The sequence below is a fragment of the Tiliqua scincoides genome, chromosome 6, assembly GCF_035046505.1.
Source record: "Tiliqua scincoides isolate rTilSci1 chromosome 6, rTilSci1.hap2, whole genome shotgun sequence".
Taxonomy (NCBI): Eukaryota; Metazoa; Chordata; class Lepidosauria; order Squamata; family Scincidae; genus Tiliqua; species Tiliqua scincoides.
Genome location: NC_089826.1, coordinates 73,163,308 through 73,181,415, shown reverse-complemented (window position 1 = coordinate 73,181,415; position 18,108 = coordinate 73,163,308). Strand labels below are relative to the sequence as shown.

Below are 18,108 nucleotides of genomic sequence, written 5' to 3'. Positions count from 1 at the left end.
CCCCAGAACAGCCCCCGGGTAGCCTTTCAGAGACTTCTCATCATCATCCTCTCATCATAGCTAGGGTTGTATTCCTTGGTAACAAGAACAGAGTCACAGATAATGGGAGTTAGGTGGCAATTCTGCCCTCCACGGATAAGCAAGTTTGTGAATAGCAAATGCACCTATAGAGAAAACTGACAATAAAACTATAGCACTCAAAACCAGGAACTGGAGCAGTCTTGTACAACTTGTGAGTCAGCATCCAATGCACCCCAGTAGCTATATATGGTGGCCTACCAGTAAAACCAGTAAGTTTTCTCTGCATTGCAGTTGTAGATGGAGAGCTGAGAAGAAGAAGCCTGCCTAAGGCTATTTTGTGACTCCAAGCAAAATTCCAACACAGAAGTCCGGATTCACAGTGCAGTCTCTTGCAGCACCATCCTAAGCAGATTACTCAGAAGTAATAGACACTGAGTTCAATGGAACTGACAGCCTAATCCTGAGCTTCCCAGTGCCAGAGGAGCAGCGGCACCAAAATGGCTACTGCTGCATCCAATGCACTCTGGGCAGAAGCCACCAGCTCTTTGGGGGGACATTCGTTCCCTTCCCTGGATAATGAAGCAGGCCCCACAATGTGGCTGTTTAGCTGGCACAGTAGTTGAGAGGCCCTGTGTTGGGCTGGAAGGCCCGACACGGGGTTCTGGATCCAGTCAAGCAGAGCTCTGCTGGTCCCATCCCCTCCTACTCTGCTCCCTCCCCTGTGCTGCCTTCCCCCGTCCTCACCTACCCTGGAACATCTCCCCCTGCCCCCACTCACCTCTTCACTGCACTGGGCAAAGCTCTGGGAGGCATGCAATGGGCCTCCAGAGCTGGTGCCAGGGCTGAACCGGCAGTGAGTTTCAAAGGCGTGCCTTACAGCACATTTGCAACAGGGCTGATGGAAGGCCAGCATTGGGTCCTTAGGATCGGACCCTTACTCCCTAGTAAGTGTGTTTGGATTGTACCAGACAACCCAATCCTAACCAAATTCCCCTATGATAATACAGTGGAGCCGGCATGGGGTACATTGTATCATGCAGAGGAATTTTGGCTACTGAAGTTTCCTTTGGGGTAAGGTGACATCTTTGGGGTAAGGTGACATTTCTCCAGGTAAAACCCAGCAGCTGCAATGGGTCAACTTGGACCTGTGCCAGAGATATTGCTCCCTTCTGGGCCCAATCTGCCCATCTCCAACCTGCCATAAGAACACACTAACATAAGAACAGCCCCACTGGATCAGCCCATAGGCCCATCTAGTCCAGCTTCCTGTATCTCACAGCGCCTGCACCAAATGCCCCAGGGAGCACACCTGATAACAAGAGACCTGTATCTGGTTGCACATACACATCATGGCTTGTAACCCATAATGGATTTTTCCTCCAGAAACTTGTCCAATCCCCTTTTAAAGGCATCCAGGTCAGATGCCGTCACCACATCCTGTGCCAAAGAGTTCCACAGACCAACCACACGCTGAGTAAAGAAATATTTTCTTTTATCTGTCCTAACCCTTCCAACACTCAATTTTAGTGGATGTCCCCTGGTTCTGGTGTTATGTGAGAGTGTAAAGAGCATCTCTCTATCCACTTTATCCTTCCTGTGCATAATTTTGTATGTCTCAATCATGTCCCCCCTCAGTCATTTCTTTTCTAGGCTGAAGAGGTCCAAACGCCATAGCCTTTCCTCATAAGGAAGGTGCCCCAGCCCAGCAATCATCTTAGTTGCCCTCTTTTGCACCTTTTCCAGTTCCACTATATCCTTTTTGAGATGCGGCGACCAGAACTCAACACAATACTCCAGGTGTGGCCGTACCATCAATTTGTACAACAGCAACTGTTACCCTGCACATGCCCAATCTCGTCTGATCTTGGAAGCTAAGCAGGGTCAGGCCTGGTTAGTACTAGGATGGGAGACCGCCTGGGAATACTGGGTGCTGTAGGCTTATACCATAGTCTTTCGAGACTGAAGGTTGCCAACCATTATAATATTAGCTGTTTTGTTCTCAATACCTTTTCTCATTATCCCAAGCATAGAATTGGCCTTCTTTATTGCTGCCGCACATTGAGTCAACACTTTCATCGACTTGTCCACCACCACCCCAAGATCTCTCTCCTGATCTGTCACAGACAGCTCAGAACCCATTAACCTATATGTGAAGTTTTGATTTTTTGCCCCAATGTGCATGACTTTACACTTACTGACATTGAAGCGCATCTGCCATTTTGCTACCCATTCTGCCAGTCTGGAGAGATCCTTCTGGAGCTCCTCACAATCATTAGAACATAAGAACATAAGAACAGCCCCACTGGATCAGGCCATAGGCCCATCTAGTCCAGCTTCCTGTATCTCACAGCGGCCCACCAAATGCCCCAGGGAGCACACCAGATAACAAGAGACCTCATCCTGGTGCTCTCCCCTACATCTGGCATTCTGACTTAACCCATTCCTAAAATCAGGAGGTTGCAAATACACATCATGGCTTGTACCCCATAATGGATTTTTCCTCCAGAAACTCGTCCAATCCCCTTTTAAAGGCGTCTAGGCTAGACGCCAGCACCACATCCTGTGGCAAGGAGTTCCACAGACCGACCACGCGCTGAGTAAAGAAATATTTTCTTTTGTCTGTCCTAACCCGCCCAACACTCAATTTTAGTGGATGTCCCCTGGTTCTGGTATTATGTGAGAGTGTAAAGAGCATCTCCCTATCCACTCTGTCCATCCCCTGCATAATTTTGTATGTCTCAATCATGTCCCCCCTCAAGCGTCTCTTTTCTAGGCTGAAGAGGCCCAAACGCCGTAGCCTTTCCTCATAAGGAAGGTGCCCCAGCCCCGTAATCATCTTAGTCGCTCTCTTTTGCACCTTTTCCATTTCCACTATGTCTTTTTTGAGATGCGGCGACCAGAACTGGACACAATACTCCAGGTGTGGCCTTACCATCGATTTGTACAACGGCATTATAATACTAACCGTTTTGTTCTCAATACCCTTCCTGATGATCCCAAGCATAGAATTGGCCTTCTTCACTGCCGCCGCACATTGGGTCGACACTTTCATCGACCTGTCCACCACCACCCCAAGATCTCTCTCCTGATCTGTCACAGACAGCTCAGAACCCATCAGCCTATATCTAAAGTTTTGATTTTTTGCCCCAATGTGCATGACTTTACACTTACCGACATTGAAGCGCATCTGCCATTTTGCTGCCCATTCTGCCAGTCTGGAGAGATCCTTCTGGAGCTCCTCACAATCACTTCTGGTCTTTACCACTCGGAAAAGTTTGGTGTCATCTGCAAACTTAGCCACTTCACTGCTCAACCCTGTCTCCAGGTCATTTATGAAGAGGTTGAAAAGCACCGGTCCCAGGACAGATCCTTGGGGCACACCGCTTTTCACCTCTCTCCATTGTGAAAATTGCCCATTGACACCCACTCTCTGCTTCCTGGCCTCCAACCAGTTCTCAATCCACGAGAGGACCTGTCCTCTAATTCCCTGACTGTGGAGTTTTTTCAGTAGCCTTTGGTGAGGGACCGTGTCAAACGCCTTCTGAAAGTCCAGATATATAATGTGCACGGGTTCTCCCGCATCCACATGCCTGTTGACCTTTTCAAAGAATTCTATAAGGTTTGTGAGGCAAGACTTACCCTTACAGAAGCCATGCTGACTCTCCCTCAGCAAGGCCTGTTCGTCTATGTGTTTTGAGATCCTATCTTTGATGAGGCATTCCACCATCTTACCCAGTATAGATGTTAGGCTGACCGGCCTATAGTTTCCCGGGTCCCCCCTCTTTCCCTTTTTAAAAATAGGCGTGACATTTGCTATCCTCCAATCTTCTGGTACCGTGGCCGTTTTGAGGGACAAGTTGCATACCTTAGTCAAGAGATCTGCAACTTCATTCTTCAAGATCTGCAACTTCATTCTTCAGATCTGCAACTTCATTCTTCAGATCTGCAACTTCATTCTTCAAGATCTGCAACTTCATTCTTCATTTCCGGTCTTCACCACTCAGAAAGGTTTGGTGTCATCTGCAAACTTAGCCACCTCACTGCTCACCCCTGTCTCCAGGTCATTTATGAAGTGGTTGAAAAGCACTGGTCCCAGGACAGATCCTTGGGGCACACCACTTTTCATCTCTCTCCATTGTGAAAATTGCCCATTGACACCCACTCTCTGTTTCCTGGTCTTCAACCAGGTCTCAGTCCAGGAGAGGACCTGCCCTCTAATTCCCTGACTGTGGAGTTTTTTCAGTAGCCTTTGGTGAGGGACCGTGTCGAACACCTTCTGAAAGTCCATATATATATTGTCCATGGGTTCTCCTGCATCCACATGCCTGTTGACCCTTTCAAAGAATTCTGCCATCCTTCCCCTCCCTGTTCCACCCATTCCCTGCACTCCCCCTGCCCCTGCGCTGGACTTACCTGCTTTGGCTGGGGTTCCTCCGTGCATCAGTGCCAGTGGGAAGGCTCTGGCATTCCCACTACCACACTGCTGCAAAGAGCTTTACAGCAGTTTTGGCAAGGTAAGGATAGGATCGGGCCGCTATTGGGTTCTGTTTTCATTCATCATGACGCTACTGCTATGAATACAAAGGCATCTTGGCCATTCAGTCCTTTTGGGGTGCATTCATTTTCATGACTTACTTTGTAGTAGGACACTGCAGCAGACTTGTTATTTGCTTTTCTTAAACTGTTTCTGTGCCCTCATCTCCAAACTTCTCGAACACCATTCCCTCACTGCGAATTTTTGGGGGCAAATTTTGCCACCAAAAAAAAACAACAACAAAAAAAAACCCTACTCTATGGGGAGAGTGAGTGGTAGTATATGGCAGAGGGGAAGAGAGCAGGCTAGGTAGTGGAGAATCACCCTGGACTGCTCTTTTACTCCCCAAGCCTGTTAATCGCTCCCATTCCACAAGGTAAGATGAAGAGGAAACCAGTAAGGAGGACAGAGAAGGAGATGAGGTTGAGAGCTATCTCCATTTCTCATTCAGCCAATCTTAAAAAGGGCTGGACCCAATTCAAAATGGGATTTCCCAATTCACCCATATGTGTGCGCCACATTTTTGAATGCCCTAAGTTTCAATTATTCACCCCGTGTCCAGAGACAGGTTCAGGTCAGAGTTGTTTTAACAGTTACTGAGATCATTATTTATTTATTTATTTATTTATTTATTTATTTATTTATTTATTCTTATTTATTCCACCTTTATTGGCATAAAACAATCCATCAAGAAAACAAAATTAAAACATTCAAGATAACCACCACTCTTTTGAGGTCAGGTCTCAAGAATATGACTGGGGACTCTCCAGTGGTCTATTAAATCTTGCTCTTAGCACATTTGTAGGTAAGATATTAAACCTGCTCAGCATAAAGGCTCTACGAATCTGAGGTGAACATATGAATGATAGAAAGCTTGAACCCAAATCAGAGGGCCATGAAAGACCAAAATATAGAGGCGAACAAGACTTACGGGCTGCAGCTTGCAAATCCTGTTTCTCTATATCGAATAGTCGGTCTGGATAAGACTGTAAGCCGCAGACATGGGTAATCCTCCTATCAGATCAGGTGATAAACCTAGCAGTTGGAGTCTTTTGTGAAATAAAGTTAGACCAGGGGAAAAAGAAACATCAGCAAGAATACTGGTGAGTATGATGTTTTGATTTGCCTCAAAGCCGACCCTTAGCCAAAATCTCAAGAATCTCAGCCAGGCCAGTGTTTTAATTTTATGCAGACCAGCTTCGAGGCACAATGCTGCGTAGGGACGCAGTGAGGTACCGCAAAGATCTTATAGAGAAATCTGGATTGAACACGTTCTACTAGAGTGGAAATGGCTGAAATTCAGATAGGGGTACCAAACAGCAATTGTGCCAGAACCTTAGACTTAAAGATCTGCACCGCTGCTGGGATATAAGAATCTTATAAGATATAAGAGATCATTTTTATTTATTTTATTTATTTATTCAATTTATACCTCGCCCTTCTCCCCCCCCCAAGGCGGCTGATAACAATAAAAATTCATAAAAGATAATATATATATAAAAAAACTATAAATTACAGATGAAACTATAAAATAGACAATAGAAGCCAAACAGCAGCAGCAATAAAAACCATCAGTTAAAAACCATTAATCACTAAAAAGCAGCCATCATACCCTCTACCAGGCTTTCTGGAATTAAAAAAAAAAGTCTTCAGGTCTCGCTGGAAGGCTGGCAATGAAATAGCTGTTCTCAGCTTAAAGGGGAGGGAATACCACAGCACAGGTGCCACCATCGAAAAGGTCCTATTTCTGTTCCCCCCCAAACCTCTCTTGGTGGTGATACAACTAACAGGACCCTCTCAGATGACCGAAGAAAATGGACCAGATTGCTTGGAAGAAGGTGGTCTCTTAAATATGCTGGTCCAATCCATAAAGAGCACTGTCAAAACCAGCACCTTAAATTGGGCCTAGAAATGAACCTGCAACCAGTGCAGCCATTGAATGAGACTTGGTATCAAACCCAGGCATCCTGTTTCAAGGCAGTCTCAGGACATCCAGTGTCAATGGTCACATCCATCACATTTAATTAACCCCAAGTGAGCATTCATAATCCTGTCAGCTGCGCATGCAGGTCTCTCTGGCTGGATTGGGGCAGCCCGGTTCCTATGTTTGAAAATACCATTTTTGGAATCACCACCAAGTGCACATTCTGCTGTTACTCACCCTGGCCTGCTGGATAAGAAAGAAAAGCCTCAGAAATTTCATGTCAGCAGAACACATTAACAGATTTAAATTAAAGCCTCACAATGTCCTGACACTCCATGTGCTGGGTCCTATCTGTTTGGAGTCAAAAATCCCCACTGAGTCTGGCAGCCTTCTCTGAGCCAGAATAACCGACTGGCCATCTGCCTGCAGCTGTCTGTATGCAAATGCATCGTTCCCCAAGGTAGGAACTCTGGCATGATTCCACTTCATTTTGTCGTTGGCCATATCGATGGAAAAGAACCATATTTAACTGGTTTCTATGTGCATTCTATATCTGTTAAATCATACCATTTGCTGGTATTTTGTGAGACATTCATAAAGTGAAAAAGGTCTGGATGGAGGATTTTTTTTTTGGGGGGGGGGTTAACCCTAAGCTACAAACTTCAGCCTTCTTTTACTCATACCATACTCATGGCTGGCCTGATCCAGAGCAAATTTCCCCACATTGAGGCGGGGGGGGGGCAGTGCAGAAAGTGCTGCATCCTGTGGGGGAATTTGGCAGGTTGGAGGTCTCTGCTCCCTAGCTCCAAGGCAAGCCCCAGCCTGCACAATGGGTCCAACTCAGACCTACGCAAGCTACATAGCTGGTGCAAGTCCATGTGCACCTGTGCCAGTGGATCAGGCCTGGTAAGGGGAATAGAATTTGGTGCTTGCCACTACCACCAATCCTGCCCACTCCTGGGCCTGATCTGCCTTCCCTGCTCCTACCCCTGCTCGTTACAACCTACATGGTGAAAGGAGAGGCTCATTGCACGGCCACTGAGTTTTGCCTAACACAAACTCTGAAGTTCCCAAAGCATCTAAGGCAGTGGTTTGGCAGAGGTCCTACTCAGACTTTGAGACTGCTGTAAGTATTGGCAGGGCATGCGGGAGGCCTTGATTTTTGTTCCCTTGTGTGCTAGATGGCTTAGGTACACCATTGACCTGAAAGAACATGGTTTTTTGGTTGCCCTGGGAACATGGGACTTGGCAATGCATCTTTAAAGAGGCCTGCTTGTGAGGGTGTTTCCAGTTTTGCTCTGGGATGCTACTGTGTTGGATGAAGAATCTCAAAGAGTTTACTGAAAATAAAACTACAAATTAGATTCAGCAGTGTTCTCTTAAGGTTCAGATGGTGTGAAACATTTCTCACCAGGCGCAAACTGTGAAATGCATTCCAAAATAAAGATTTTAATTATTGTGTTTGACATTTCTGAGGTGACAGCCATCTGGTAGGGAAAGTGATGTCTTCATCAGAGTCTTCTGTCGAGAAGCTTTTAAAGGCAGCTCTCCCCATTTCCTTGTGCCATCAGTATTCCTTTACTTTGAACAAGGAAGCTTCCAAACTTCTCACCCGCGTTACTGCTTGGATTCTGGAGATCTAAAAGATACGGTCTTGTTTGCAAAGTCATCTTGCTATCCTCACAAGATCACAAGGGGAGGGCTCAATGGAAGAAGGACGCTGAGTCCAAGGCAAGTTTGGGAAATTCTGCCATAATGAGTTAAATCTAGAAGAGAAACTGGTGGAAAACACACACACACACACACACACACACACACACACACACACACAGAGAGAGAGAGAGAGAGAGAGAGAGAGAGAGAGAGAGTAAGAGAGAGAGAGAGAGAGCTAACAAAATAGAAGGGAATGGCATGAGGCCATTCATTTCTATTGTCTCTGTTTAACCTGCACAGATCTGGACTGGACAGGTCTGATTACTGTCTACCCAATAGAAAAGTAGACACACACACACACCAATATACACTAATTATCTTCACTCCAACGCTTCTGGCTGCAGTGATCTATCCCCATTATGCACTCTTGACTATCAGAAATTGAATTTGACAATTATCCACTCACTGCTGAATTTGACCATTATCAAATTCAGCTGTTTGAATGGGACAATTATCCACTAATTGCTATGATTTGTTTATGGTTCCATTAATGCATCTGTCATTTGTGGCCTGGACTGATACGCTGGTTCATTATGAAAGGAAAAGAGAAGTGACAACTGGGCTTGCGTTTATTAGCTATATTTGTAGCCGTTGCATTAGGGGTAATGCAGGTCCCTTCTCACATGCACAGGAGGGTCAGAGCTCAGTGGCCCAGTGTGCAGGAGGTCCTGGGTTCCATCCCTGGCTTCTCCAGTACGGCAGACAAAAATTCCTGCCTGAGGCCTTAGAGAGCTGCCTCTGATCAATGTCGACCATGCCAAGTTGCATAAGGCAGCTTCCTATGTTCTTAATATTATTGTATTGGCAACCTTCAGTCTCGAAAGACTATGGTATCGCGCTCTGAAAGGTGGTTCTGGCACAGCGTCTAGTGTGGCTGAAAAGGCCAATCCGGGAGTGACAATCCCTTCCACACCGGGAGCAAGTGCAGTCTGTCCCTGGTCTGTCTCCCTGGCTATGGGCCTTCCTTCTTTGCCTCTTAGCCTCAGACTGTTGGCAAAGTGTCTCTTCAAACTGGGAAAGGCCATGCTGCACAGCCTGCCTCCAAGCGGGCCGCTCAGAGGCCAGGGTTTCCCACTTGTTGAGGTCCATCCCTAAGGCCTTCAGATCCCTCTTGCAGATGTCCTTGTATCGCAGCTGTGGTCTACCTGTAGGGCGCTTTCCTTGCACCAGTTCTCCATAGAGGAGATCCTTTGGGATCCGGCCATCATCCATTCTCACGACATGACCAAGCCAACGCAGGCGTCTCTGTTTCAGCAGTGAATACATGCTAGGAATTCCAGCACGTTCCAGGACTGTGTTGTTTGGAACTTTGACCTGCCAGGTGATGCCGAGGATGCGTCGGAGGCAGCGCATGTGGAAAGCGTTCAGTTTCCTCTCCTGTTGTGAGCGAAGAGTCCATGACTCGCTGCAGTACAGAAGTGTACTCAGGACGCAAGCTCTGTAGACCTGGATCTTGGTATGTTCCGTCAGCTTCTTGTTGGACCAGACTCTCTTTGTGAGTCTGGAAAACGTGGTAGCTGCTTTACCGATGCGCTTGTTTAGCTCGGTATCGAGAGAATGAGTGTCGGAGATCGTTGAGCCAAGGTACACAAAGTCATGGACAACCTCCAGTTCATGCTCAGAGATTGTAATGCAGGGAGGTGAGTCCACATCCTGAACCATGACCTGTGTTTTCTTCAGGCTGATTGTCAGTCCAAAATCTTGGCAGGCCTTGCTAAAACGATCCATGAGCTGCTGGAGATCTTTGGCAGAGTGGGTAGTGACAGCTGCATCGTCGGCAAAGAGGAAGTCACGCAGACATTTCAGCTGGACTTTGGATTTTGCTCTCAGTCTGGAGAGGTTGAAGAGCTTTCCGTCTGATCTGGTCCGGAGATAGATGCCTTCTGTTGCAGTTCCAAAGGCCTGCTTCAGCAGGACAGCGAAGAAAATCCCATACAAGGTTGGTGCAAGAACACAGCCCTGCTTCACTCCGCTTCGGATGTCAAAAGGGTCTGATGTGGAGCCATCGAAGACAACAGTGCCCTTCATGTCCTTGTGGAAAGATCTGATGATGCTGAGGAGCCTGGGTGGACATCCAATCTTGGGGAGAATCTTGAAGAGGCCATCTCTGCTGACCAGGTCGAAAGCCTTTGTGAGATCTATGAAGGCTATAAAGAGTGGCTGTCGTTGTTCCCTGCATTTCTCCAGCAGTTGTCTAAGGGATAATACCATATCAGTGGTGGACCTGTTGGCTCGGAATCCACACTGCGATTCTGGATAGACGCTCTCTGCAAGTACCTGGAGCCTCTTTAGTACAACTCGGGCAAACAGCTTTCCTACAACGCTAAGGAGAGAGATGCCGCGGTAGTTGTTGCAGTCACCCCTGTCACCTTTGTTCTTGTACAGCGTGATGATGTTTGCATCCCTCATGTCTTGAGGTACTCCACCTTCTCTCCAGCAGAGACAGAGGATTTCATGCAGCTCAGTGACGATGATCTCTTTGCAGCATTTTAGGACTTCAGCAGGGATGCTGTCTTTTCCAGGTGCCTTGCCAAAGGCAAGGGAGTCCAGGGCCACGTGAAGTTCTTCTAGGGTTGGTTCACTGTCAAGCTCTTCCAGCACAGGCAGGCACTCAATGTTGTTCAGTGCTTCTTCGGTGACTACTTATTCTCTGGAATATAGCTCAGAGTAGTGCTGCACCCAGCGTTCCATCTGCTGCGCCCGATCCTGGATGACCTCGCCTGTGGCAGACTTCAGAGGGGCAATTTTCTTCTGTGTTGGACCTAGGGCCTGCTTGATACCATCATACATCCCCTTGATGTTGCCCGTGTCAGCTGCTATCTGTATCTCGGAACAGAGCTGGAGCCAGTAGTCGTTAGCACATCTCCTGGCAGTCTGTTGGACTTTGCTGCGAGCAGTTCGGAGGACCTGCAGGTTGCGCTCACTGGGACAGGCCTTGTATGCTGCTTGAGCTCTCCTCTTTTCCTCAATGACTGGTGTCAACGCCTCAGAGTGGGCTTCAAACCAGTCTGCCGCCTTGTTGGTCTTCTTGCCGAATATGGACAAGGCGGTGTTGTAAACGGTATTCTTGAAATGTTCCCATCTGTTGGATGCGTTTGCGTCGGCCGGGCCTGGAAGAGATTCCTCAAGCGCTTGTGCAAATTCCTCCACTTTTCTCTGATCCCGGGTCTTGCTGGTATCAATGCGAGGTCTTCCTTCCTTTTTCGTGTGATACAGTCGCTTTGTTTGCAGTTTCACTCTGCTGCACACCAGGGAGTGGTCAGTGTCGCAGGCAGCACCATGATAACTGTGTGTGATCTTGATGCTGGGAAGGCTGGAGCGTCTGGTGAGGATCAGGTCGAGCTGGTGCCAGTGCTTTGATCTTGGATGTCTCCAAGAGACTCTATGTTGGGGCTTTGTGTTGAAGAATGTGTTGCTGACACAGAGACCGTGATGACAGCAAAACTCTAACAGGCGTTGGCCATTTTCGTTCATCCTCCCAGTGCCAAACTGACCTAAGCAAGTGGGCCATGAACTGTTATCAGCACCAACTCTAGCATTGAAATCGCCGAGGATGAACAATGGCTCTTTTACAGGGATTTTCTTGACAGTGGTGGCCAGGTCATCATAGAATTTGTCTTTGGCTTCTGCTGGAGATGACAGAGTCGGTGCATAAGCACTGATGAGAGTGATAGGTCCTGCTGATGACTGGAGCTGCAGGGACAAAATTCTTTCACTTCCCACAGTAGGTGGGATGATGGATTTCAGCAGGGTATTTCTGACCGCAAAGCCAACGCCATGTTCCCTGGTTTCGTTTGGTGGTTTTCCCTGCCAGAAAAATGAGAAATTTCTCTCCTTGACAGATCCGGAATCTGGCAGCCTAGTCTCTTGAAGGGCGACGATGTCCATCTGCAGTCTGCTCAGCTCCATGTCGATGACAGCTGTTTTGCGTGCGTCGTCTATTTCTTGCAGGTCATCAGAGAAGCCAGGTGTCATTGTCCTAACGTTCCAGGTGCCCAGCTTTAGGGCAGTAGTTTTCTGTTTTCTGTTGCATGGTGCAGAGTTGTCGATCCGCTTGTCGGTTTTCACCCTAAACCCCACGCACCCCATGAGGTTAACGGACCGTGGCGAGGCAACACCTTACTGGCTGGGGACTGCCCAGCTTAAGGCAGGCGGTAGCTGCCCAATGAGATGCAGTGATCTCTCCCACCGTTGGAAGCAGCCCCTGGCGTCATGCTCTATGCCAATCGAGCAAAGACTTATAACCGGTAAACTGCTGCTTCCCGTGTTGTGCCGACGCCGTATGGCGAAGTTGGAGTATCCTCTCCAGTGCGCGAAGCCTGGGTAAAGAAGGTATGGAGGATAGGCTGTTACCCATGCAGCAAATCCCCCTCTCCACGTCGCTGGAATGGTCCAATGGAAAGGCAGAAGCCAATACGGTTGGTTCCAGCGGCGTCGCAGGAGTTGCCAGAACGTGACTGTGTTCAGCCATGAACTGCCTAAGGGACTCCGGCTCCTGATTTTGCCTCGAGGTTGACTCCTGAAGCCTTTTCCATAACTGGATGTAGCCACAAGGCAGTGGAGGTTTGAGGTCAGAGTTTCCTTCTCTTAGATGAGCTGCCTTCCTAGGCTGACGAGTCCCATCTACCCGGTGGCTGTTTAGTCGCCTCTTACAACAAGTACAGCCAAACTGAGGGCCTATTCTTAGCCCCCAGCCCCCAGGGTAGAGGGGCTTAATATTATAGTAGAGTCAAAACCATGTGACCATATGGGGAGAAAACTTGAAAGTTGTTTTGACGAAGGATGGATTAGAGCAGTAGTCTTTAACCTTTTTCGTGCCATGACCCAAACAAACAAAAAAGCAAAGTATAGGGTTGGGGACCCACCACCCATCCCATCTCCCTCCTGGGATCCGATTCACCCACACCTGCCCCTGCCCCCACCCACTCCTTGCCCTGCCTGCCCCGTTTTGTTGTGCGATGACCCCCAATAAATAAACTATGAGACTGGGGTCCCACTGCAAATCCCATCCCCCTCCCAGTACCTGATACACCTCCATTGCTGCCCACCCCCTACCCCTACCTCATTTCCCCCCTATCTCTTGTATCTTCATAACACCCTTGTGAAATAACAGCCTTAGCAAGGATGGCCTTGGGAGCTGTGGACCAAGACAGCAAGAAGAGGCTGTGCAGGATTATATCAACAACTCAGTTTCGATAAGGCAGTACCATGATTGGATTGCATCCAAGCCCTCTCTTGCAGAGGCTTTGAAAGGTTGATGTGACCCCCCCCCCGAAATGAGACTACATGACCCCGCTGAGGTTGTGATCCACAGGTTCAGGAACACTGGATTAGAACATGGAAGTCAAGCAGTTGTTGTGGTATCAATAGCACAAGTAGTCAAAACAGAGTCTTACATTGTGAGGAATGGAAGCAATTTTATCTGCATGGTGTCTTGCAAACCGGTGGGGAAAAAAGACTCCATTTTTCTGGAGCTTTTAGAAGCTTTTCTAAAACCTCAGCTTACTGGCTCAGCTTTTAGAAGCCAAGTCGTGTCATGACATCTAACAGTAACCACAGATTCCTTGTTTCAAAATACTTCTAATTAGTCTACAAATCAAAACACACTCCTGAGACAAATGCGGTTAAAATTATGGTCCAGTGGCAGCCATCTTGCATCTTTCACCCAGTTAATTTTCATCAAATTTTTGGACGCTACATCCTGGCCCAAACTATTGGGTACCTTTCTAATTTGTCAGGCTTCTGTTTATTTGTTTGCTTACTTACTTAGAGCCCAATCCTGAGCTCGGCGCAAACGTGCCATAAGAAATGTCTGTGAGGCTTACCGCCAGGCCAGCGCCCGTGCTAGCCCAGCACAGGCCGGTGCTGGGCTATAGCCAGGCAGACGCCATCCTCCGCTGCTCGGGGTGAGGAGAGAGGGCAGGTGGGAGGCGTGACGGGGAGGTGGGGGCGGAGAGAAGGGAGGGCAGGAGGTGTGCTGGGGGAGGGAGTGGGGAAGCAGGAGGCGGGGCCAGTGGAGCTCTGCTCCACTGGATCTTGTCCATTCGTGCAGGGCTCAGCGCCCTACACGAACACCTTTACTTTACCGCTGACCTTTTGGTCAGCGGTAAAGTGAGTAGCCCCATTGCGGGGCTGCTTCCCTTACCTGGGAGAAGGGGACTTTTGTCCCCTTCTCCCGAGGTGCCGCCCGTGGCAAGCTGAGGCACACAGGATGCGGCAGCAGCCGTTTTCGGTGCCGCTGCAGCCGCACACCCTGGGCAGCTCAGGATTGGGCTGCCCCTTACTTACTTACTAAGGCCACAATCCTAACCCCTTATGTCAGTGCTTTCCAGCACTGGCATAGCGGTGTCAATGGGACATGTGGTTCATCCTACAGTTGGGTGTCACTCACGGAGGCCTCCTCAAAGTAAGGGAATGTTTGTTCCCTTACCTCAGAGCTGCATTGCCCTTATGTCAGTGCTGGAAAGCGCTGACATAAGGGGTTAGGATTGCGCCCTTACTTACTTACTTATACTGTTCCCATAAAATGGTCACAAAACCCTATTGTTTCACCTCTACTATATGTTGAAGTTGCCATCCGTCTTAAACACTCCTGTTGTTAAAAAAAACCAAACAAACCAGCACTGACCTCTTTGTGGTGAAAAGGAAGAAGTTGATAAATGGCTACCTATAAAAGGAGGTCATTGACACAAATAATATAAAATGGAGAGAAAGATAGAATGATAGAGTCAAATTTACCCCATCTGTACTAGAATAAATCCAACATCCTTTCCCCCCCCCCCAAAAAAAAAAAATAAGCTATATTAAGACCTCCAGTTACATCCTGGTTGGTGTGTCCAGATGTCGGAACATAAAGAAGTCAAAATAGCTGGCTTTTGCTGGCCCAGCACTTGCACAAAAGCTCCACAATGAGATCTGCAGAAAAGCATCCATGTCCATAACTCACAGCTCAATCCTATACATGCCTACTAAGAAGCAACTCCCATTATAGTCCCAGGCCTGATCCACCCATTTCCTGCCTCATTTCCTCCCCATTCTGCCCATCCCTGCCATGTCCACCACCTCTCTGCCCTCCCCTACACTGTCCCCCCCCCAAACTGGGTTTACCTGCTCTGACAGGCCTCCCAACATCTGCTAGCATGCACAAGCCTTCCCATCAGTGCACCAGCAACTTGTGCTGCCACAAAGCACTTTATGGCCGCCCTGCAGCAGCCTGCACCAATGAAACACACATTCTGTCAGCGCTAGTCTCCAGGAGGATTGGGCCATAAATCAAGTTTCTACCCCATATCTTTATCTCTCCTGTAAATCTGAAATGGGTCCCTGTTCAGTAGCTTAACACACAGCTGTAGCTGTGAGCTCAACTTCCTTTCCTCAAGAACACACATCAGAAGAAGGAAAGGGAAGAAAAGAAATATTTTATCTCTACTAGTTTCACTATCCAGTGGACTGAAGGGAAATTACAGTGACGGCAAAATCCATCAGAATTCAATTAGAATCATGTAACCTTCCAGTGTTTTTTCTTGACATAGGTTGTGACACTCTTTGACATAGAGAGTGACATAGTAGGTATTGTTAGGCAGAAAAGAACTTTAAGAAATAGATACCGATTGATTCACAAGACTTTTTAGTCCTCGGTTGGGACATACTAGCTAGCGAAAGATTAACTTGGCTCAGAAACCAAGTTTTGCTACCAAAAGTATCATACAGGCTGCAGTCCTAACCACACTTTCCTGAGAGTAAGTCCCATTGAACAAAATAGGACTTACTTCTGAGTAGACCTGGTTAGGATAGGATTGTGCCCTAAGTCGTGGTAGACAGAGAGAGAGAGAGAGAGAGAGAGAGAGAGAGAGAGAGAGAGAGAGAGTTTGGAGGTTTAAAAACTCACTATCCAAATTAGAGCTAACCTGAAATGTGGACGTGTTTTTCCTGGTCAGATCCACTCACCATCAAACCTTCCTCCCATTTAGAGGAAACTTCAGTGACATCAGGACATGCAGAGGCATAGCTAGGTCATTTGACACCCAGGGTCCATAAATTTTTGTCACCCCATATGACATAATTAATTGATTGATTGATTAATAATTATTATTTATTTATTATTTATTATATTGATTTATTAATTAATTCATATTTTTATGCCACCCTTCCTCTAAGCAGCTCAGGGTGACGTACATGGTTCCTCCCATTATTTTGTCCTCACAACAACCCAGTGAGGCAAGTGAGACAGAGATAGTAATAGTCATGACACGGAATAAATAATAATAATGGCCAGAAAAATAAATGAAGTGAATATTTCACCATAAGCAATGGATGATATTCTGCATCAAATGGTATATAACATGATGGTATTATTCCTATGGAAAACGAAAGTAAGCCACACGGTTGCATTTACTCGCAAGTAAGCAAATGTGCCTTGGCTCCTGGTCAAGTCAGGCAAAGGGGAATGCAAGGCTAGCTGCATGGTCCCCATCTGATGAAAGTGGAGCTCAACAAATGCTCCAGAAGGACAGCCCCCCGCCCCCTGCTAGCTACGCCACTGAGTACATTGAATCATGGGATGCAGTGATGCCATCACATATCCATCATGAACCCTGATTTGATGGGTTCACACAATAAAGACGCTCTTTCAAGTAAAAATGGCAACCAATAGCAAGTGAGAAGAAAAGTCTACTACTAGGTACAAAAGGTATTTTTTTTGTGTGTGTGAACATCGTTGTTTCTCCCAAAATTGTAACAAAAATTCAACCTCACAGAATTTACAAAACCATTCAAGAGGAATCACAAGCTGCATTTAATTTCTTTGGTTTTCTTCTTTTTGCTGGGCATTTAACTACCCTGCACATGACTCAATAAATAAGAAACTGGCCTAGCTACTGTATTTTATGTCCTAGATTTCAGATGAAGCCAATGTGTGTGAGCAGCTGCATTGCCTGATAGCCAACTGGAATGCAGGCACAGAAGGAAAATGTTCAACTGTGTACAGTGGCTTGAACAGACCACTAAATGAAAGAGGACTTTTTTTTTAATCAATAGCTAAGCTTTTTTATTCATTCTGTGAGTTAATAAGGTTCAATTAATGTTGCTGACTTGCATGCTTCTTGCATATGTCTCTGGGGCTTTGGAGAAGTTGAGAAGAAAGCTTAATGAAAGGTTGAACAGTTATATTGGTACCCTAGTAATTAGAGAACGGGTAATTAATGTGCATCTGTGGTTAAGCTCCTGGGTACTGTCAACAACCCTGTAGTGTACAAGAACAAAAAAGGAAATTATGAGCTTGGTAAGGGAATTCAGCTTCTCCTATTTTCTTAAATTTTAGATCTGCATCTTTCTTTAATTAGAGGGAGAAAATTAATTCCCATTAAAACCATTAAGCGACATGCGGTGATTGGTTGAGGTCTGCATGGACCGTGAAAGTGATCAAGAAATCTCAGCAGACCGGAAGACTTAACCAAAAAAAAAAAAAAAGTCAAAAAAATAAACCAGGGACTCTTCAGAAAATCTAGGAAAGAACTCCACAAATTTGGCACAGAATCCAGCATAAACAAGGGAGACTGTTTCATTCCAGTAATACAAAACTCTGTGCTTAACTGTCATTGAAATGAAAAGTCCACTAGACCAAACATGCCACTTAAGTGTTTAATGTTTGGCTGGATTGTCCCCACTGATTTCTCATATGCAAAGTGTTTTAAATTACTTCTTTCATGTATACTCACATCAATTCTGTGACACTGGTAGTTAATATTTGTATTCCACTGTGGGGAACTGAGTCTCAGAGAGAGCGATATACCCACTGAACAAGGATTTGATTCAAGCAACCCAGATCAAAGTGTAACACACTCTTTGGACCATAGTTGATGTCCAAGAAATATATGCATGAGTAAAATGATTGGAATGTAAGGGCCGTTGATCTGCT

General features: G+C 46.7%; 1 pseudogene; it reads left to right on the top strand.

Annotated features, from left to right (window-relative positions):
• Positions 1 to 1,840: 1,840 nt before the first annotated feature.
• Positions 1,841 to 1,960, top strand: LOC136656294 (5S ribosomal RNA; annotated as a pseudogene).
• The last annotated feature ends 16,148 nt before the right edge of the window (positions 1,961 to 18,108 follow it).